Here is a 22,981-nt window from a genome sequence, read left to right as displayed (position 1 = left end):
GAGGGAGGGAAGGAAGGAAGGAAGGAAGGAAGGAAGGAAGGAAGGAAGGAAGGAAGGAAGGAAGGAAGGAAGGGAAGGAGAAGGATAAATGGAAGAAAGGAAGGATGGAAGGGAAGGATAAATGGAAGGGGGAAGGAAGGAAGGAAGGAAGGAAGGAAGGAAGGAAGGAAGGAAGGAAGGAAGGAAGGAAAGAAAGGATAAATGGAGGGGAAGGAAGGAAAGAAGGAAAGAAAGGATAAATGGAGGGGGAAGGAAGGAAGGAGGGAAGGAGGGAAGGAAAAGAAGGAGAAGGATAAATGGAAGGAAGGAAGGATGGAAGGGAAGGATAAATGGCAGGAAGGAAGGAAGGAAGGAAGGAAGGAAGGAAGGAAGGAAGGAAGGAAGGAAGGAAGGAAGGAAAGGATAAATGGAGGGGAAGGAAGGAAAGAAGGAAAGAAAGGATAAATGGAGGGGGAAGGAAGGAAGGAGGGAAGGAGGGAAGGAAAAGAAGGAGAAGGATAAATGGAAGGAAGGAAGAAGGAAACATAAATGGAAGGAGGAAGGAGGGAAGGAAGGAGGAAGGAAGGAAAGAAGGAAAGAAAGGATAAATGGAGGGAGAAGGAAGGAAGGAAAAGAAGGAGAAGGATAAATGGAAGAAAGGAAGGATGGAAGGAAGGATAAATGGAAGGGGGGAAGGAAGGAAGGAAGGAAAGAAAGGATAAATGGAGGGGGAAGGAAGGAAGGAAGGAAGGAAGGAAGGAAGGAAGGAAGGAAGGAAGGAAGGAAGGAAAAGAAGGAGAAGGATAAATGGAAGGAAGGAAGGAAAGAAGGGAAGCATAAATGGAAGGAGGAAGGAAGGAAGGAAGGAAGGAAGGAAGGAAGGAAGGAAGGAAGGAAGGAAGGAAGGAAGGAAGGAAGGAAGGAAGGAAGAAGGAAGGACTGGCCCAAAATCAACAATCCAACTTTCATGGGTAAGGCAGGACTAGAACTCACTGTCTCCTGGTGATTGGCCCTAAGTCAAAATCCTTGTTGGGCCCTTTTCTGCCCTGGCCTACACGGAAGGACCGACAACCTTCCTTTCTTTCAACATCACCTTCAGAACTGCAATGTGTGAAAAGATCTTGAGATTCTAGGACAGGGGTCTTCAAACTTGACAGCTTTAAAACTGATGGACTTCAACTCCCATAATTCCTCCTCCACTCATCTTAGCTCAAGAATTCTGGGAGTTGAAGTCCACAAGTCTTAAACTTGCCAAGTTTGAAGACCCTTGCTCTAGAAAGAGTGCAGAGAAGACTTGATGACCCAAAGGGGCGTGGCACAAAAGCAACACAGACAGATAATCAGTAGGAGTCCCTTTATTAGCTCCAACTTTGTCCCCAATGTCCTGGTTACCTTCTGGGCTGGAGAAAAACTCTCCCAGGAACAGTTTTTGGCTGCAGAGAATTAAGTCCAAAACGTGGTCAACAAAAACTGTAACTATAAGGCAAAAAGAGGTCATTAGTCTGGCAGAGCAAGAGAAGGAATTCCAGATGTGAAGGAACAGCAGTAATTCAACCTGGTTGGGAAGATGTCAGGAACACAGATAACCACAGTCAACACAAGATAAACTCACGTTTGTTCCCAGAAGACGCCACACTCAGCTTACATCTCTTTTAAACTCTCATTCCCAGGTGTGCCTAATGAAGGGAATCAGGGCCCTTTCCTCCCCCATAAGCCATGCAACCCACGTTGCTCCCTTCTCTATTCTCCACCTGCGTGCACTAGGATGAAGAGGGGGTGGGCTTGGGTCTTCCTCTGAACCTCCTCTCCTTTGTTCTCCCTCTCCCCTGTTCTGCCCAGCCGGACTTTGCCCTTCCCCAGTTTCCTCCACAGCCAACGGAGTCACACTCCCGCTCCCTGTCGGCTGTCGGCTGTTCGTCTTCCTCCTCGGATTCAGACTCCATGACATAAGAGCAACAAGGATGATTAGGGCCCGGAGTCTAAAACATACAAAGGATGGTGCAGGAATCGGGTAGGTCTGGTCTAGTGAAAAGAAGGACCGGGGAGACATGACAGCACCGTTCCAAAATTTGAGGGCTCCAACAAAACGAGGGGCTAAACAGATTCTCCAAAGCCCCTGAAGGCCGGACCAGAAATAACAGATGGAAACTGATCAAGGAGAGAAGCAAACCTTGAATTAAGGAGAAATTTCCTAACAGGGGGGACAATTAACCGGTGGAACAACTTGCCTTCAGAATTTGTGAATGCACCATCACTGGGGGGGTTTTTAGGAATAGATTGGACAGCCATTTGTCTAGAGTGGCGTAGGGTTTCCTGCCTGAGCAGGGGGGTTGGACTAGATGACCTCCAAGGTCTCTCTATTATTCTATGTTGAGTTATAAGCAGAGAATCATGAATTTCTGCATTTCTCCTCAAGAAGAAGGGTTGATCAGTGGGACTGCTTGCCTCCAGAAGCTGCGGGTGCCCCATCACTGGAGGTATTCAAGAAGAAAGTCCGCGGCCATTTCTCTGAAATAGTCTGTGGTCTCTTGCTCGAGGAGGGGCTTGGATTTGAAACACCTCCAAGGCCCCTTCCAGTCTCAGTTATTCTGTTCAGTCTCTTCTCTTCAGGTCAAAGTCCTTACACGCTTTGATGAATTCCTCCCTTCTTCTTCTTCTGCAGATTCCTGGAAACATCTGGCTCCTAAATCATTGAGGTGTGAAGAGAACATGAAATAGTCCTGGGATGCTTTTCTTACAGGATGAAGGGAGGGAGGGAGAGAGAAAAGGGCAACTTTTGCTAGGGAATTCTTCTCTTCTTATCCTTCGCTTCTCTTTGTTCTTCCTTGGCCCGGCCGCCTTCAGATTTCTCAGGGAAGAGAGCCACCTGCAGGCTTTTCTTGCCAGAGGTTTTGAGAAGTTTTATATCAAAATACATTTTATTCCTGTTTCCGTCCTCCCTTCACCCTTAATAGACTCCACCGTGGATGTAAAGTCAACATCTTAGCTAGATTTTAAAAAATGGTAAATTTAGATAGATAGATAGATAGATAGATAGATAGATAGATAGATAGATAGATAGATAGATATGATGGATGGATGAAATAGATAGAGATAAATAAATAGAAATGATGGATGGGTAGATGATAGATAGATATAGATAGATAGATAGATAGATAGATAGATAGATAGATAGATAGATAGATAGACAGACAGACAGACAGACAGACAGACAGACAGACAGATAGATATAGAGATATGTATGTATGTTATTCAGTTTTGGAGATGAGATTCTGAAACATTGCTACAACTTTAAAAGCACAACTATAATGACATGGGAAAATACCCGAACAAAGCTGAATGCCATATATGTAAGTACCCGCGAAAACTTAAGAAAATATATATATATATATATTATATATATATATATAAATATATATATATATATATATATGTATATGTATATGTATATGTATATGTGTGTGTGTGTTATATATACAACAAATCCATTTTATTTAAATCGTGCGTTGATTAGGTACACATTTCAATTATTTAACCATTATTCATAATGTTCTTATCAAGTCTAACAATATAATAATCACATTCCCATATAAATAATAATATCAAGTATATCTGTTACATCAATTTATCTAATTGCTCTAAAAATACATCCAATCCCTTTTAACTTGTTCTATTTTCTACCCATTGCTAAAACAGATTCCGTACCATATAATTTTCAAATTCTTCTTTCCTTTGATTTCTAGTGTCAATCTATTCATTTCTGAACATTCAAATATGTTTTCAGTTATTTTCCTCTCTATCGGTATCTTATCACATTTCCATTTTGGGGCAAATACTAGCTGCTGTTAAAACATGTATAATTAGGTAAGTCTTTCCTTTACTATAACCTTCTGGTACCTTTCCTAATAGGAATATTTCAGGTTTCAAATCTATATGTTGTTTAATCATTTTCTCCAACCAAGTGTGTATTTTAATCCAATAACTTTTAGCCTCTGTGCAACATATGGTAATATGTTTGATGACATTTCCAACATTTCATTGATTTATCTTTAAACATTTTTGCTAGCCTTGCTGGTGCTAAGTGCCACACTATAGAATTGGATAAATGGCAGAAATTATGGGATAGGAATTATAAACTGACAATATCGACAGCAAACAAGGAAAATTTGTATAAAATCTTAGCTAGATAATTGACGGTCAAGCTGAAACTAAGTTAAGCTTTCAAGAAGAGATTGGATGGCCAATGGTCTGAAATGGTATAGGTTCTTCTGCTTGACTGGACTGGATGACCTTCAGGGTCCCTTCCAGTTCTGTTCTATTCTATTCTAAATTCTATATTTTAAATATCAAATGGCGGGAATGTTTCACTCAAACTTCCTTAAACCCCCACACACAAATCAGTTACTGAAACCTAATCCACATATCAAAGAAGAAGGGGACTGGAGGATAGAATACAAAGAATAGTTGCAGGAATTGGGTAGGTCTAGTTTAGTTTAATGAAACGAAGGAGTAGTGGGGACATGATAGCAGTCTTCCAATATCTGAGGGGCTGCCACAAAGAAGAGGGGGGCCCCAGTTATTCTCCAAAGCACCTCAACATAAAACAAGAAGTAACAGGTAGAAACTAAATCAGGAAGAGAAGAAAACTAGAACAAAGGAGAAATTTCATGGTGGTTAGAGCAGCGATGGGATTCAAATTCTTTTATGAACAGTTCTCTAGGCGTGGAGTGTCTTGGTGTGCATGGCAGGGGAAGGATAAAATCCTCCTTCCCTCCCCACCCACTAACCTGCTTTCCAGCTCCGTTCTCCTGGGCAGGGCAACCAAAGGAGACCCAGCCGATCAGCTGGGACTCGATGGGAGGCAGAGAAGAGATGGGGTTGGCGGGGCCAGGCAGAGGCGGGATTGGCCGGTTCTCCTAACTACTCCAAATTTCCGCTACCGGTTCTCCAGAACGGGTCCGAACCGGCTGAATCCCACCTCTGAGTTAGAACAATGAATCAGTGGAACTCCTTGCCACCAGAAGCTGTGGGTGCTTCATCACTGGAGGTTTTTAAAGGAGAGATTGGACAACCATTTGTCTGGAATGTTGTAGTAGGGCAGGCCAGGGGTGTCAAACTGGATTTCTTCAAGGACTGGATCAGTATTGTAGTTCTCCTCTGCAGGCTGGGGCAAGCGGGGAGGGAGACGGGACAGACAGCACCCTGCAGGCCAAAATGGAGGATCCATGCCCAGTTTTGGCTGGCAGAGTGCTACAGGAGGCCGTCCATGCCAAAAACAGGCTTCCCCAGGCTGGATGTGTCCCTGTGGGCCTTCAGTTGGACACCCCATGCGTAGGGTTTCCTGCTGGAGCAGGGGTTGGACTAGAAGACCTCCAAAGCTCCTTTCAACTCTATTATTCTATGGTTCTCTTTTTTTTCCCCTTGCCTTTTGTAATCGTCTCACCCCTTGACTTTTCAGTTCCATTTTAGCCAATAAAGAAAGCAAAGGGGTGTGTAATGTTAGACGTTTTTGCTGCCAACTTCGGGATGAGTTGAGGGCACCAGCTCAGCCAGGATGATCTCAGGAAAGGATTGAAAACATTCTTCCCTTTTAACTGTCCTTGTTTCTTTCCTTACTTCTTCTTCTCTTTTTAAATTTTAAAAAGTCTTTATTAATCAAATTCTACAATTAAAAACATGTTTCCATTCATTTCAGCATGTTTGTAGTGGCATTCACTCACATTGACCTATTCTTAAGTATGTAGACTATTACCAAATATTATTACAATTGTTTTACATTCGATTTATAGTATACTTTCATATCTTTATGTAGTTTTTACATAATTATACATAGTTATACTTAGTCATACAGTATTGTTTCATCTCACCACAACCTTTCATTCATTTCTCTATTTTGTGTCTACCTTGCAGCCAATTATACCATAGAGTCTATGATCTACACCTCTATAACTGTCTGGTTTGGTTCTGCAACCCAACAGGACAGACACAGACCTCAGGGGATAATTAGGACTGCAGAAAAAATAATTACTACCAACCTGCCTTCCATGGAGGACCTGTATACTGCACGAGTCAAAAAGAGGCCTGTGGAAATATGTACAGACCCCTTACATCCTGGACATAAACTGTTTCAACTCCTTCCCTCAAAATGATGCTATAGAGCACTGCGCACAGAACAACTAGACACAAGGAGAGTTTTTTCCCGAAAGCCATCACTGCTAAACAAATAATTCCCTCAACAGTGTCCAACTATTTACAAAGTCTGCACTACTATTACTATTAATCTTCTCATCACTCCTTATCACCCATCCCCTCCCACTTGTGACTGTATGACTGTAACTTTGTCGCTTGTATCCTTATGATTTATATGGACTGTTTCCTAGTCTGATTTGATTGCTTACTGTATCCTATGACTATCACTAAGTCATAGGATACAATACCTTATGATTCGCGACTCTTGATGAATGTATCCTTTCTTTTATGTATACTGAGAGTATTTACACCAAGACAAATTCCTTGTGTGTCCAATCACACTTGGACAATAAAGTATTATATTCTATTCCACATTTCGTGGTACTCTGCCCCTTCTCTCTCCTTACTTCTAACAAGGCTCAAAACTTTTCTCCCACCCACCTTGTGCTTCTTCTAATTAACCAAGGAGAAATATTTTGTGCTACTGTTTTTCTTAGCTCATCCTCCAGGGAGATTTAGTGCTTCGGGTAGAGGAGCATGGATCCATTACTCCGCTAATGAGCAAATTGGAGTCACCAAAACAAACCCTTCACCATGACACCGAGGAATTGGCACCGGCGCTCTTACTACGTCTTCTCCACCAATCAAGGCCTGCTATGGGGCAACCATTATGCCTTGAGCGTGAGTCCTGACCATCCCTTGCAGGTGCCAAGGTGACACTTGACCCTTCTCAACTTAACTGCTACACCAGTGGCAAGTTACACGAAGGATGTGTGCAGAATCTGCTGTGGGGTCCTGGGTGCTTGCTCTCTGAGTTTGGTGGTTTTCTTTCTTTCTTTCTTTCTTTCTTTCTTTCTTTCTTTCTTTCTTTCTTTCTTTCTTTCTTTCTTTCTTTCTTTCTTCCTTCCTTCCTTCCTTCCTTCCTTCCTTCCTTCCTTCCTTCTTTTTGCATTTTAAATTCTTTATTATAAGTCAGCAACCCAGTGTAAATAAATAAAACGACTAAATAAAATCTACAGCATACAGCTTAAAATAGAATGTGCAAAATACAACAAGACATGCCATATTTAAAAAAAATATACAGTCAAGCTTGCACTATTTTGCTATCAGCAATTCAGAAGTTTTACAAGCTGCAAAAACAAACTTTACAACAGTGAATTACTTTGCGGTCCTTAGCTGCTCAGTAAAATTAAACCTAAAATCCTTCGGCCTGTCCACAAACGAGATCAGAGGAATATTAGTAGCTCTTTACATTTTTCTTGTTATAATTTACAGTACAACAGAATATGAGTTAATATTTCGATAGTACCATCTTTACTATATGCAGAGCCTTTCTGCATATAGAATTTTATGAAATATTCCATCCAGCTGTGTTGATGGTACAATATTGAAAGGTAATAGTGTAAATGTCTGTCAAAAATGTGTTATTTGTAAGTTGATCTAGGTGCAATGGTGTTTTGAAATGTGCATTAACTTGCAGACTCTTCCTTACCCAGTTTCATCACTGGAAGCTTTCAAGAAGAGACCGGACGGCCATCTGTCAGAAACGGTGTAGGGTCTCCTGCTTGGGCGGCAGCGGGAGGGGGTTGGACTGGATGACCTCCAAGGTCCCTTCCAACTCTTAATCTGTAAGTAAGTAAGCTAGGTGACATCATCAGTACTAGAAGGGAATGGAGTCCGTTCTCCTGGTAGATTCTTAACAGAGTTAAAGGAACTCGTTGGGAGGGAGGATGTAACCTAGTTGGGTCATGAAATGTCTGCAAGGACTACCAAACTCAGGGAGCCCCAAGGATCCCACAGTTCAACCCTGAGCTACAAATATTCTCTTTTCTTGGTAATTAACAGTCCTCCTCTCCCTCCTCCTCTGAGAGCTGTAGGATAAAAGGAAGGCATACAGACAGCAAGATGGAGGGCATATTAATTTACTAATAAATACATATTCCTATGTAAGCTGCTGCTATGGATGGAACGATACAGGGTGTCCTGCCTGAGAAAGAGGTTAGACTAGAAGAACTGTAAAGTCCCACTAACCTGATGGTTCTGTCCTGTTCTGCTCTATCTATCTAATTCTACACTATTCTATTCATTATCTATCTATCCTCTATCTTTCAACCGTATTATCTATCTATCATCTATCTATCTATCCATCTACCTACTTACCTATCTATCTATCTATCTATCCATCTACCTACTTACCTACCTACCTATCATCTACCTACCTACTCACCTATCTACCTATCATCTACCTATCTACTCACCTATCTACCTATCTACCTATTTATCTATCTATCTGTCTGTCTGTCTGTCTGTCTGTCTGTCTATCTATCTATCTATCTATCTATCTATCTATCCATCTACCTACTTACCTACCTACCTACCTGCCTATCTATCTACCCACCTACCTACTTACCTACCTACCTACCTACCTACCTGCCTATCTACTTATCTATCTATCTATCTATCTATCTATCTATCTATCTATCTATCTACCTACCTACCTACCTACCTATCGTCTATCTACCTACTTACTTACCTATCTATTTATCTATCTATCTATCCATCTACTTACCTACCTACCTATCATCTATCTACCTACCTACTCACCTATCTATCTATCAACCTAACTACCTACTCACCTACCTATCTATACCTACCTATCTATCATCTATCTATCTACCTACCTACCTACTCACCTACCTATCTATACCTATCTACCTATCTATCATCTATCTACCTACCTATCTATCTATCTACCTACCTACCTACTTACCTACCTATCTATCTAACATCTGTCTATCTACCTATCTAGCTACTCACCTACCTACCTACCTTTTCAGCTCTGTTCTCCAGTGCAGGGCAACCAAAGAAGACCCAGCCAATCAGCTGGGTCTCGATGGGAGGCAGAGAAGAGATGGGGGTCGGTGGGGTCAGTCAGAGGCGGGATTGCCTGGTTCTTCAAACTACTCAGAATTTCCGCTATCGGTTCTCCAGAAACCAGTCAGAACCGGCTGAATACCACCATCTCTGCCTAAATTTTATATCCCCGCATACAATATAAATCTAATGCCAAAGGCCCATAGTCACAAGCGACTTCCTTCCACAAGAAAATCAAATCCTTCCCCCCCGAACGTCTCTCTGCTTGGAGAGATTAACTTGATAGGGAATTCAAATTTTACTTAATTATATGTTGTCATAATCAAGTTTAATCAAGTCAACCTATTCCAAGACACAATCAGAATGCATAGTTTTTGGTTCATTTGCTGCACATGCGTGCTTCCTAGGAGTTCATAAACTGTGCACTCCTTTTGCAAGGAGGAGAAGCTATTATTCTTGAAATACATTTATCAATATTTAACTTGGGGATGGGGGTACAATTTATGTGTATGTTTCTTTCTTTCTTTTTATGTACATTTATTTTCTTTTTTTGTCTTGCCGACTTCTGCTTTGTTTTTGAATTTTATTTTATTCCCTTTTGGGGAATTTGTATTTCAACATTTGGAATATTTTTTTTTTTAAAAGAATGTAGGGTATTTTTTTGGTTCATTCATTTACACCACATATTTATTTATTTTATTTACATTGCTGCCTTTTCACCCATGGCGACTCGCGGTGGCTTACACAATGTAAAACCATATTAAAACAAAAAAATAATAAATTAAAAATTAAAAAAACAATAAAAACTAACAAAAAGAATCAAATAAATTAATAAAGTACAATAAAACAAAATCTGGTAGGTATATATGATAAATGTATATGTATATGTATATAATTTTATTTTATTTTTATTTTTTTACAGGGAGTGCTCAACATACGGCCAAATTGAGCCCAACATTTCTGTTGCTAAGCAAAACATGTGTCGAGTGAGTGTTCCTCCATTTTATGACCTTTCTTGCCACAGTTGTTAAGTGAATAGCTGCAGTGGTTAACTTAGGAACACGGTCGTTAAGTGAATCTGCCCTCCCCGTTGCTTGTCGGAAGGTTGCAAAAGGCGATTGCATGGCCCTGGGACACTATGACCGTCATAAATATGAATCATTTTCTAAGCGTCTGAATTTTGATCATATGACCATGCGGCTGCTACAGTGGTTGTAACTGCGAAAACTGGTCATAAGTCCCTTTTTTTCAGTGCCATTGTAACTTTGAACAGTCACTAAATGAACGGTTATAAGTCAAGGACTACTGTCATGCCCCTGTCAGAGTCTGAATCTGAGGAGGAAGATGAACAGCTGGCAGGGAACGGGAGTGTGACTCCGTTGGCTGTGGAGGAAACTGGGGAAGGGCAAAGTCCAGCTGGGCAGAGCAGTGGAGAGGTAGAACAAGGGAGAGGGAGTTCAGAGGAAGACCCAGGCCCAGCCCCTCTTCATCCTAGGGCACGCAGGGAGGAACGGAGAAGGGAGCAACAGGGGTTGCATGGCTTATGGGGAGGAAAGGGCCCTGATTCCCTTCACTAGCCACAGGTGGGAATGTGAGCTTAAAGGATATGCAAGCTGAGCGTGGCATCTTCTGGGAACAAATGTGAGTTTGTTCTTGTGTTGACTTTGCTTATCTGCATTCCTGGTATCTTCCCAACCGGGTTGCGTTACTGCCGTTCCTTCACGTCTGGAATTGCTCTCCTGTCCCGCCAGATTAATTACCTCCTCTTGCCTTGATTGGACTTCTAGTTACAGTTTTTGTTGACCACATTTTGGACTTGATTCTCTGCAGCCCAAGGCTGTTCCTGGGAGTTTTTCTCCAGCCCAGAAGGTTACCAGGACATTGGGGACAAAGTTGGAGCTAATAAAGGGACTCCTACGGATTATCTGACTGTGTTGCCTTTGTGCCACGCCCCATTGGGTCATCACAACTACCTAGAGCCACACTGGGAAGAGAAAAACCAGCTCATGGGGTCTCCTTCTTCCTTAAGGCTCCCAGGAGGCTCTGAAGTTGCGGAAGATTTGATAAATACCAGTTTTTAGTTGATGTTTTGTGGTGTTGTATAATAGTGGTAAATTAAACAACATAGTCATAGATTTGGGGATTCTGAACATGTCTAGCTTAATGAAAAGAAGGACCAGGTGTGACATGATAGCAGTCTTCCAATATTTGAGGGCCTGTTACAAGGAAGAGGAAGTCAAATTATCTTTCAAAGCCCCCCAGAAAGGAAGATAAGAAACAATGGAGAGAACTAACCTAGAACCAAGGAGGAAACTCCTATTACAATTTTACCCACAGCTTGCCTCCAGAAGTTGTGGATGCTCCAACTCTGGAAGTTTTCAAGAAGAGACTGGACAGTCACTTGTCACAAAAGGTATACAATCTCCTGCTTAAGCAGTGAGTTGGACCACAGGACCTCCAAAGTCCCTTCCAGCTCAATTCTGATTGATTTTCAATCTATTCTCCAAAGCAGAACAAGAACGAAAACTAATCAAGGGGAGAAGCAACCTAGAACTAAGGAGAAACTTCTAGACAATGAGAACAATTAATCAGTGGAACAACTTGCCACCAGAAACTGTGAATGCTTCAACACTGGAGGGTTTTACTGGACAACCATTTGTCTCAATTGGTGCAGGGTCTCCTGCCAGAGCAGGGGGTTGGACTGGACCAGTGGTCGCCAACTGGTGGGCCAGGGACCACTGGCGGTCTATGAAAAAATTTTGGTGGTCCACAGAGAAATGTCTCCCACAAAGCAATTAATCCAGGCTGTGCGGGAACACAAGGCTGCGCCACCCACATGGCCCGCGGGAACACAAGGTTTGCGTCGCTTGCATTGTGAACAACAAGAGGTAGGGAGGGGGAAAGGGCGGAGTTGGGGAAACTTGCCCCACTCGCCTGGCCAGGCCACCAGGCTGCTTCTTTCTGCTTCTTTCTTCTTCTGCTTTTGGCTGCACGCAAGGAAAGCAGCAAAAGTCTTTCTTTCTCTCCCCCCAAACTCCGCCAGAAATGAGTCTTTGGGACGCTGCAAGGCCTCCTGCTCCAAGAGGCTATGCCAGCACAATAAGTCTCACAAAGACTTATTTCTGGCGGAGTTTGGGGGAGAGAAAGAAAGACTTCTGCAGCTTCTGCTGCTTTCCTTTCATTAAGCCAAAAGTCTCTCTCTCTGTCCCCCTGAGAACGGAGCTGGAGACGGTCTCCTGCGATCCTAAATAAAGAACGATCGATCGGTAGGAAAACGGGGTGGGGGATTTTCCTGCAGACTTTTTTGGGGGATTTTCCCAGGGTCTCTGGTCCGCGGGATTTAAAATGATGAGTTTGGTGATCCCTGAGGTCCGGAAGGTTGGCAACCCCTGGACTAGAAGATCTCGAAGGTCCCTTCTGTTATTCTGTAAAAAGATTTTTGATGCCGGAGACAAGAAACAGCTGTTGGGGAGGGGGAGGCGGACAGCTTTCCTTCCTCTTTCCCTTCTTCTCCTCTCTAGCCTCCCCCATCTGTTCACACTCAATTCCACACTGGAGTGGAATTAAAATCCATCTAGACTATCATCTCCTGGCATCTTCACGATGCACTGAGATCCGACAGGCATCTGTGTCCCCAGATGTGCAAGGTTGCCACGAGGCATCAGGCGAGGATGTTGATTCATTACCCCATCTGGGCTCTGTCATTAACAGATGAACAAAGTTGGAAGGGACCTTGGAAGTCATCTAGTCCAACCCCACACCCCCTCCCAAGCAGGAGACCCTACACCATTTATGACACATGGGCAGTCCAGTCTCTTCTTAAAAGCCTCCAGCGATGAAGCTCCGGCAACTTCTACTCAGTGGTGGGATTCAAATTTTTTTACTACTGGTTCTGAGGGCATGGCTTGATGGGCATGGCTTAATGGGTGTGGCTTAGTGGGCAGGGCAGGGGAAGGATATACTGCAAAATCCCCCTTCCCTCCCCACCCCACTAACCTGCTTTCCAGCTCCGTTCTCCTGGGCAGGGCAACCAAAGGAGACCCAGCTGATCAGCTGGGACTCAATGGGAGGCGGAGAAGAGATGGGGGTGGGGCCAGTCAGAGGCGGGATTAGCCGGTTCTCCAGAACTACTCCAAATTTCTGCTTCCAGTTCTCCAGAACTGGTCCGAACCTGCTGAATACCACCTCTGCTTCTGTCCCATTGGTGGATTGTTCTCACTGTCAGAAAGTTTCTCCTTATTTCTAAGTTGAATCACTTCTTGATCCGTTTCCATCCATTATTCCTTGTCTGGCCTTCCGATGCCTTGGAAAACAGTTTGACCCCTTCCTCCTCTCTGTGGCAGCCCCTCAGATATTGGAAGACTGCTATCATGTGTCCCCTGGTCCTTCACTAGACCAGCCATGCCCAGTTCCTGCAACTGTTCATCATATGTTTTATCCTCCAGTCCCCTCATCATCTTTCTTGCTCTTCTCTGCACTCTTTCTAGAGTCTCAATATCTTTTTTATAGTGTGGTGACCAAAACTGGATGCAGTACTCTAGCAGTGGCCTTACTAAGCTTCCTCTCAAGTGTGTCCCTCCTCACTGGTGTCCTTGTGTGGCCGTGAAGCCTCTGGAAAGCAAGTCGTGGAATTGGTGAGAAGAAGTAATTTCGCCTTTGCTGTTTCCAGGGCGGCCAAGCGGGCCAGATCTGAGTACTCCACAGGCTAGATCGGGCCCGTAGGCCTTGAATTTGATATTCCTAGACTAGAAGACCTCCACAGTCCCTTCTAACCCTGTGATGCTGGGGACAATACCTCCCCAATTCGGATCGATTACACCCGGTCTACCCTGTTTCCCCGAAAATACAACCTACCCTGAAAATAAGTCCTAGATTGATTTTTACACACACGCCCAATATAAGCCCTACCCCCCAAAATAAGCCCTTATTAAGATCCTGCCCACTCCAGAATGCACTGGTAAAAAATTAAACTAGGGTGGGGATTGGGAGGAGTGGAGCTGCCCTACTACTTACACTTCGGACAGTTGTAGCCAGTTGTAGCCAGGCCTTGCACACTCTGTATGTAACCTGCCTTGCCAGCCCATTCCTTTTGCAGCCAACAAGGCTGGCAAGGCTTTCCCGAAGGCCTCTGGAGCTGGTAACAAAGCTCTGGATCGATCCAGAGTTCAATTATCAGCTGCAGAGGCCTTCAGGAAAGCCTTGCCGGCCGCAGAAGAAGAGGTTCCTGAAGGCCTCTGACAGCCAAAAGGAGGTCGAATGCAACACACACAAGTGAAGTTAGTCGGTGGATGACATCCCCTAAAAATAAGACCTGGTGCCTTTTTATATGTGTGTGTGTGTGTGTGTGTGTGTGTGTGTATGTATGTATGTATGACAGGGTCTTATTTTTGGGGAAACAGGGGTATATTTAAAGTTGAGAGGCTGACATTTTCCTGGCCCTCAAAAGAAATTCCTGGCTAGTTTTTCCTCCTGCAGCCACCTTGTTGCTTGTTCCACGCAAGAGGAACGTTGGCGTTAATTGATTTAATTTATGAGCTTAAAGCTCAGGCCATGTGGCACTCAGCAACTTTATGGGGAACATATGGAGGTAATTTATCACCATTTGGTGCAGTGGGACAGGAGAAGACGAAGAGGAGGAGCAGGAGGAGGAGGAGGAGGAGAAGGGAGGCGCTAAAGACTTGATTAACTCAGCCATCCATCAGAAGTGGCATTCAGCTGGAGAACCTGTAGCGGAAATTTTGAGCAGTTCAGAGAATCCGGCCGATCCCACCTCTGACTGGCCCCATCGATCACCGATCAGCTGGGTCTCCTTTGGTTGCCCTGCATTGGAGAACGGAGCTGGAAAGCAGGTTAGTGGGGTGGGGAGGGAAGGGGGATTTTTCAGTATATCTTTCCCCTGCCATGCCCACCAAGCCACGCCCACCATGCCACACCCACAAAACCGGAAGTCAAAAAAATTGAATCCCACCACTGCCACCAATGTTATTTTTTTCTAATTGAGCCCCTGCCGTGTGCGCTGCCCTAGATCTGCACACACACGCACACATATATGCATACATACATCATACATACATACATCATATATTTGTTTTCTTATATACATCATATATACATATACATATACATATGTGTTTTCTTAAGTTTTCGCGGGTGCTTACATGTATGGCATTCAGCTTAGTTCGGGTATTTTCCCAAGTCATTGTAGTTGTGCTTTTAAAGTGGTGCAACATTTCGGAACTCATCAGATGAAACATTGCTACAAATACTTTGCCGAAAGCATTGCTACCACTAAAAGCACAACTACAATGATGTGGGAAAATACCTGAACAAAGCTGAATGCCATACATTACATACATACATACATACATACATACATATATATATATATATACACATATACAAATACATGTACATATATATATGGCCTTCGCCCACTTGGCGCCCTCCAAAGTAGCTAGAACTACAACTCCCAGATTCTGGCTAGGAATTCTGGGTAACGGAGCCCCCTTACACCTCCTGAGTGTCAGGTTGGAGAGGACAGCATCGGTCAAGCTGATCTGGTCTATGTAGGGATGCTCTGCAGCTGTCCTCCCCCTCCAGCCACCATTTCCCTCCTGGCTAATCTGCCAGGCCTTGTTTTGGGGTTTCTGCAGTTTTTCCTCCTTTGGGAGGAATCCAGAAAAAAAAAAACCTGGAAAAGGGGGAGAGAGAGGAGACAGGCTCCCCAGAGATTTCCTGGCTGCTTTTTCTTAAGTCCTCCCCCTCCCCACCTTAATGAGGCCCCCTCCCCCCCGCAGGTCCCCAATTAGAGGGCTGTAACTTGATCTGCGGCTGGTGAGACAGTGTTCTGTGTGTGTGTGTGTGAGAGAGAGAGAGCACTATTAAGAGCAACTGCGTTCTCTTCGCTGATGATGTAAAGCTATTCAACACCACTGACAATGCTGCTACCCTTCAAAAAGACCTCGACAATGTGTCAGAATGGTCAAACAAATGGCAACTTCAAATCTCAACAAATAAATGCTCTGTCCTACATATTGGCAAAAATAAAATAAAATCAGAAAATATAATCAGGCTGAATAGTCAAGACCTTGTTGATGATCCAAGCTCTGTCAATGACCTTGGAGGACTCATCTCTAATGATCTAACTGCTAGAGCCCACTGTAACTACATAGCCAAAAAGGCATTAAGTGTTGTTAACCTAATCCTGTGTAGCTTTTTCTCTGGTAATATCACACTATTAACTAGAGCATACAAAACATTTGCTAGACCAATACTTGAATGCAGCTCATCAGTCTGGAACCCGCATTACGTATCTGATATTAGCACAATTGAGAAAGTCCAGAAATGTTTCACAAGACGAGTTCTACACTCCTCTACTCATTGTAGAATACCTTATGCCACCAGACTTGAAACTCTAGACCTAGAAAACCTAGAACTACGCCGCCTTCGATCCGATCTAAGTATAGTATATAAAATCATATGTTGCAATGTCCTACCTGTCAATGAATACTTCAGCTTCAACCATAACTACACAAGAGCACACAATAGATACAAACTCAAGGTTAATCTCACCAAACTTGATTGCAGAAAATACGACTTCAGCAACAGAGTGGTCAATGTTTGGAATCCTCTACCTGACTCTGTGGTTTCTTCCCCAAACCCCAAAAACTTTAACCTTAGACTCTCTACTATTGACCTCACCCCTTTCCTAAGAGATCTGTAGGGGGGTGCGTGCATAAGCGCACCAACGTGCCTACCGTCCCTGTCCTATTGTTTCTTTTATTTTTCTTATAGGTATCCACGTGTTCATAACTGTGTTTTTACTTATACCTATTATCTTGTAAGCAATTGACAAACCAAATAAAATAAAAGATAAAGAGAGATGGGGGGAGAGGAAGGGAGTGAGGGAGAGAGGTTAGATCAGATCTCTCTCTCACACATACACACGCACACATACACGCACACACACACCCCGTTTTGGCCAAGCGAGGCTGCTTGGAAGCGGTCGCTCGGGACCTCAGACAAAGCTCCAGGCTGCAAAGCGATTCGACGCTGTCCTCTACAGGCCGTGCCCAGAAAACAACGCCTGCTGAGCGGCCTCCGTTGCTCTTGGCTGGGGTGCGGGGGGCAAATCATTGTTTTGGCACAGCGGCGCCCCCATCTCCGCCTGAGTCTTTGGGAGACAACCTAGATAACAGAATAACAGAGGCGGAAGGGACCTTTGGAGGTCTTCTAGCCCACCCACCCCTCTTCAAGCAGTATATACCCTATACTGTTTCACACGAATCCAACCTCCTCTTAAAAAGCTCCGGTGTGGGAGCATTCACAACTGCTGGCAGCACTGGTTAATTTTGGGTTTTTTTTCATTGTTCAGAAATTTCTCCCTAATTCCAGGTTGTTTTTCTCCCGGATTTGTTTGGAGGAGGTGAAGGAAAAGAGAGGGAGTCCTGGCTGCCCTCAAAGGCTTCGAGTGGCTATGCAGCCATTTCATTTTTTTCATTTTATGTGATTACTTTACATTTTATTTTATTATTTTTACATTTTATTTTATTTTACTATTATTTTATATTTTCATTTTCATTTGATTCTAGCAAGGGCAATGGCAACAGCTCTTAGACATATATCATGCCGCTTCACAATGCTTTACAGCCTTCTGTCTCTAGAGTCAGCCTCTTGCCCCCCCCGCCCCCTCCCCAACAACAATCTGGGTCCTCATTTTACCCACCCGGGAAGGATGGAAGGCGATTGAATTGCTGGCAGTCAGCAGAATTAGCCTGCAATATTGCACTTTAACCATTGCATCATTAGACTCCTATTTTTATTTTATTTAATAATTTTAATTTTAATGCATCTATATTCTCTTCTCCTCTCCTCTCCTCTCTTCTTCTGTTCTATTCCTATTCCAATTTCCTATTCTATTCTGTTCGGTTCTATTCTATTACATTCCTGATTCTATTCTATTCTGTTCAGTTCCATTCCGTTCCATTCTATTCTATTCTATTCTTCCATATATTCTGTTCTATTCTATTTCCATATATTCTGTTCTGTTCTACTCTGTATGCATATTATATTCTGTTCTATTATTCTGTATTCCTATTCTATTCTATTCCTGAATTCCATTCTATTCTATTTCCAGAAATTCGGTTCTGTTCTATCCTATTCTATGTCCATATATTCTGTTCTGTTCTATTCTGTTCTATATTCCTATTCTATTCTGTTCTATTATTCTGTATTCCTATTTTATTCTATTCCTGAATTCTATTCTGTTCTATTCTTCTGTGTTCCTATTCCTGTTCTGTTCTGTTCTATTCTATTCTATTTCCATATATTCTGCTCTATTCTATTCTGTTCTTTTCTTTTTTCTATTCTATTATTTCCATATATTCTGTTCTATTCTATTCTATTCTATTCTATTCTATTCTATTCTATTCTATTCTATTCCATTCCATTCCATTCCATTCCATTCCATTCCATTCCATATTATATTATATTCTATTCCTATTCCTTTTCCTTATTCTATTCTTTTCCTCTCATTTTATTTTATTTTTTTATTCACAAATGGTTTGTTCCAACTTCTGTGGGTACCAGTTGATAGAAATAGGAATACTGTTTATTGGCCAAGTGTGATGGCTGGGGAATTCTGGGATTTAATTTATTTATTTGTTTGTTTGTTTATTTAGTCAAGCAATTTTAAGATTACAGGTTAAGACTTGTGGACTTCAACTCCCAGAATCCTCAGTATGGCTGGCTGGGGAATTCTGGGAATTGAAGTTTACCAGTCTTTAAAACGTAAAATTAAGACTTGTGGACTTCAACTCCCAGAACTCCTCAGCCAGCCATGCTGAGGAATTCTGGGAACTGAAGTTCACAAGTCTCTTAAGACTCAACTTTAAGGCTTATGGGCTTCAACTCCCAGAATCCTCAGCATGGCTCACTGGGGAATTCTGGGAATTGAAATTTACTAGGTTTTAAAATGTAACTTTAAGACTTGTGGACTTCAAATCCCAGAATCTTCAGCATGGTTGGCCAGGGAATTCTGGGAATTGAAGTTCACCAGGCTTTAAAACTTAACTTTAAGACTTGTGGGTTTCAGCTCCCAGAATTCTCAGCCAGCCATGCTGGAGAATTCTGAGAGTTGAAGTCCACAAGTCTTTAAAAGCAGCCAAAGTTAGAGACCCCCTGCCTTAGATAAAACAGTCTTAAACCAGATCAGTACAGGTAATCCTCGTCTTACGACCACAACTGAGCCAAACTTTCTGCTGTTAAGTCAAACATTTGTTAAGTGAGTCATACCCCATTTCACAACCTTTTTTCGCCTCCGTTGTGACACGGTCGTTAAGTGAATCGGGATTCCCCATTGACTTTGCTTGCTGGAGCGTCACAAAAGGGGACCATGTGATTCCCGGATGCCGCGACCATCATAACTATTATGAGTCAGTGGCCAAGGGTCTGAATTTGGATCAGATGACCACAGAGATACTATAACAGTCACATTGGTGAAAAACACCCTCAGTCACTTTGTTCAGGGCCATTGTAACTTCAAAAGGTCACTAAATGAACTGTCGTAAGTCAAGGACTACCTATAAATTGGGGCAGGGGGGATTTAATCCCAAAAGACCATAATTGGCAGCTTAACAACAAGAAAATATAAAAGAAATGACCAGAAGTTGAGTTTAATTAGGAGATTTTACCTTAAAAGGAACATAATGGCAATTAGGGCGTAGAGAAACACTGCTCAAATTAGGATAAAATTAAGAGGCGTGGATTTAGGTCCTAGCCCACCAGGACTTCTTCTGCAGTAGCAGCAGGTTCCCATGGGAAAACCTGCTGGATTTGGAAAACTCTTCCTGGTTCCCCTGAAAAGCGTTGGGTGTCGTCTTCACCAGGTGAGTTGGAAGACTTTGATGGAAAAGGGCACCAAGATGTGCTTCGTGAAGAAGAAGATGATGACCATGGTGAGCACGGATGGAAAGTTGCTTGTTTGCTCATTCATTCATTCATTCAACCATCCAACAATCCAACAAACCAACCATCCATCCATCCATCCATCCATCCATATGACCATCCATCCATCTGACCATCCATCCATCTATCCTTCTGACCATCCAACCATCCATCCATTTGACCATCCACCCAACCATCCACCCAACTATCCATCCAATCATCCAACCATCCCCCCACCCGACCATCCATCCATCCATCTGACCATCCATCCATCCAACCATCCATCCAACCAACCATCCAACCATCCAACCATCAATCCATTCATCCATCAATCCATCCAACAATCCCACCATCCATCCATCCGATCATCCATTTGACCATCCATCCATCCATCCATCTAACCATCCACCCATCCAACAACCCAACCATCCATCCATCTGATCATCTATCCAACAATCCAATCATCCATCTATCCTTCCATCCAACAATCCAACCATCCATCCATCCGACCATCCATCCATCCGACCATCCAACCATCCATCCATTGACCATCCAACCATCTATCCATTGACCATCCAACCATACAACCAACCATCCATCCATCCATCCATCTGACCATAAAACCATCCAACCATCCATGCTACCATCCATCCATCTGACCATCCATCCATCTATCCTTCTGACCATCTAACCATCCATCCAACTATCCATTCTACCATCCAACCATCCATTCATCCATCCAACCATCCATCCATCTGACCATAAAACCATCCATCCATCCATCCATCCATCCGTATAAAAGAAATGACCAGGAGTTGAGTTTAATTAGGAGATTTTACCTTAAAAGGAACATAATGGCAATTAGGGTGTAGAGAAACACTGCTCAAATTAGGATAAAATTAAGAGGCATGGATTTAGGTCCTAGCCCACCAGGACTTCTTCTGCAGTAGCAGCAGGTGCCCATGGGAAAACCTGCTGGATTTGGAAAACTCTTCCCGGTTCCCCTGAAGAGCGTTGGGTGTCATCTTCACCAGGTGAGTTGGAAGACTTTGATGGAAAAGGGCCCCAAGATGTGCTTCGTGAAGAAGAAGATGATGACCATGGTGAGCACAGATGGAAAGTTGCTTGTTTGCTCATTCATTCATTCATTCATTCAACCATCCAACAATCCAACAATCCAACCATCCATCCATCCATCCATATGACCATCCATCCATCTGACCATCCATCCATCTATCCTTCTGACCATCCAACCATCCATCCATTTGACCATCCACCCAACCATCCATCCAACTATCCATCCAATCATCCAACCATCCCCCCACCCGACCATCCATCCATCCATCTGACCATCCATCCATCCAACCATCCATCCAACCATCCATCCAACCATCCAACCATCCAACCATCAATCCATTCATCCATCAATCCATCCAACAATCCCACCATCCATCCATCCGATCATCCATTTGACCATCCATCCATCCATCCACCCATCCATCCAACAACCCAACCATCCATCCATCTGATCATCTATCCAACAATCCAATCATCCATCTATCCTTCCATCCAACAATCCAACCATCCATCCATCCGACCATCCATCCATCCATCCATCCAACCATCCAACCATCCATCCATCCGACCATCCAACCATCTATCCATTGACCATCCAACCATACAACCAACCATCCATCCATCCATCTGACCATAAAACCATCCAACCATCCATGCTACCATTCATCCATCTGACCATCCATCCATCTATCCTTCTGACCATCTAACCATCCATCCAACTATCCATTCTACCATCCAGCCATCCATTCATCCATCCAACCATCCATCCATCTGACCATAAAACCATCCATCCATCCATCCATCCGTATAAAAGAAATGACCAGGAGTTGAGTTTAATTAGGAGATTTTACCTTAAAAGGAGCATAATGGCAATTAGGGTGTAGAGAAACACTGCTCAAATTAGGATAAAATTAAGAGGCATGGATTTAGGTCCTAGCCCACCAGGACTTCTTCTGCAGTAGCAGCAGGTGCCCATGGGAAAACCTGCTGGATTTGGAAAACTTTTCCCGGTTCCCCTGAAAAGCGTTGGGGTGTCGTTTTCACCAAGTGAGCTGGAAGACTTTGATGGAAAGGGGCACCAAGAGGTGCTTTGTGAAGAAGAAGATGATGACCGGTGGAATCAAGGACAGGATGAAGGCAAAGACGGAGGGCAGCAGGCGTCCGAAGAAAGCATCCACGATGGGCCGGATCGACTTGATGAAGAGGACGATGGAAGGGATCACGTGGTCGTAGATGATGAAGAAAGGGAGGAGGATGAAGAAGAGAAGAACAAAACTGACCCGCAGGAGGATGTCGCAGAAGAGGAGAGTGAAACCAATGGACAGCAGTTTGCGGAGACAGCGGAATAGGCCGCTTAGGGTGATGTGAAGAGCCATGTTCTTGCTGGACGTCTCGCCGAGAAGGTTGGACTGGTTTCCCACCAACTGGTCCTGTTGGTTGATACAACGTCTCTGGAAAGAAGGAGCATGGATGGAAACTTGCTTGTTTGCTCATTCATTCAACCATCCAACCATCCAACCATCCAACCATCCAACCATCCAACCATCCATCCATCCAACCATCCAACCATCCAATCATCCATCCAACCATCCATCCATCCATCCATCCAACTATCCAACCATCCATCCATCCAATCATCCATCCATCCATCCATCCAACTATCCAACCACCCATCCATCCAATCATCCATCCATCCATCCAACCATCCATCCATCCATCCAATCATCCATCCATCCAACTATCCGTCCATCTAACCATTCAACCATCCATCCAACCATCCAACCATCCATTCTATCCATTTATTTAACAAAATACAAAAGTTGGAAGGGGTCCATTTTTTGCACATTTTTTTTACATGCTTTCAAACTGCTAGGTTGGCAGAAGCTGGGATCAGTCACAGGAGCTCGCTCCCATGAGG

At 43.4% G+C, this 22,981-nt stretch overlaps 1 pseudogene; it reads left to right on the top strand.

Annotated features, from left to right (window-relative positions):
• The first annotated feature begins 19,856 nt into the window (after positions 1 to 19,856).
• Positions 19,857 to 22,412, top strand: LOC148125376 (uncharacterized; annotated as a pseudogene).
• The last annotated feature ends 569 nt before the right edge of the window (positions 22,413 to 22,981 follow it).

Source organism: Pseudonaja textilis, chromosome 6, assembly GCF_049901715.1.
Source record: "Pseudonaja textilis isolate UNSWEBS1 chromosome 6, rPseTex1.2, whole genome shotgun sequence".
NCBI lineage: Eukaryota > Metazoa > Chordata > Lepidosauria > Squamata > Elapidae > Pseudonaja > Pseudonaja textilis.
Note: the sequence above shows the minus strand (reverse complement) of the source record. Positions and strands in the feature narration are given on the sequence as shown.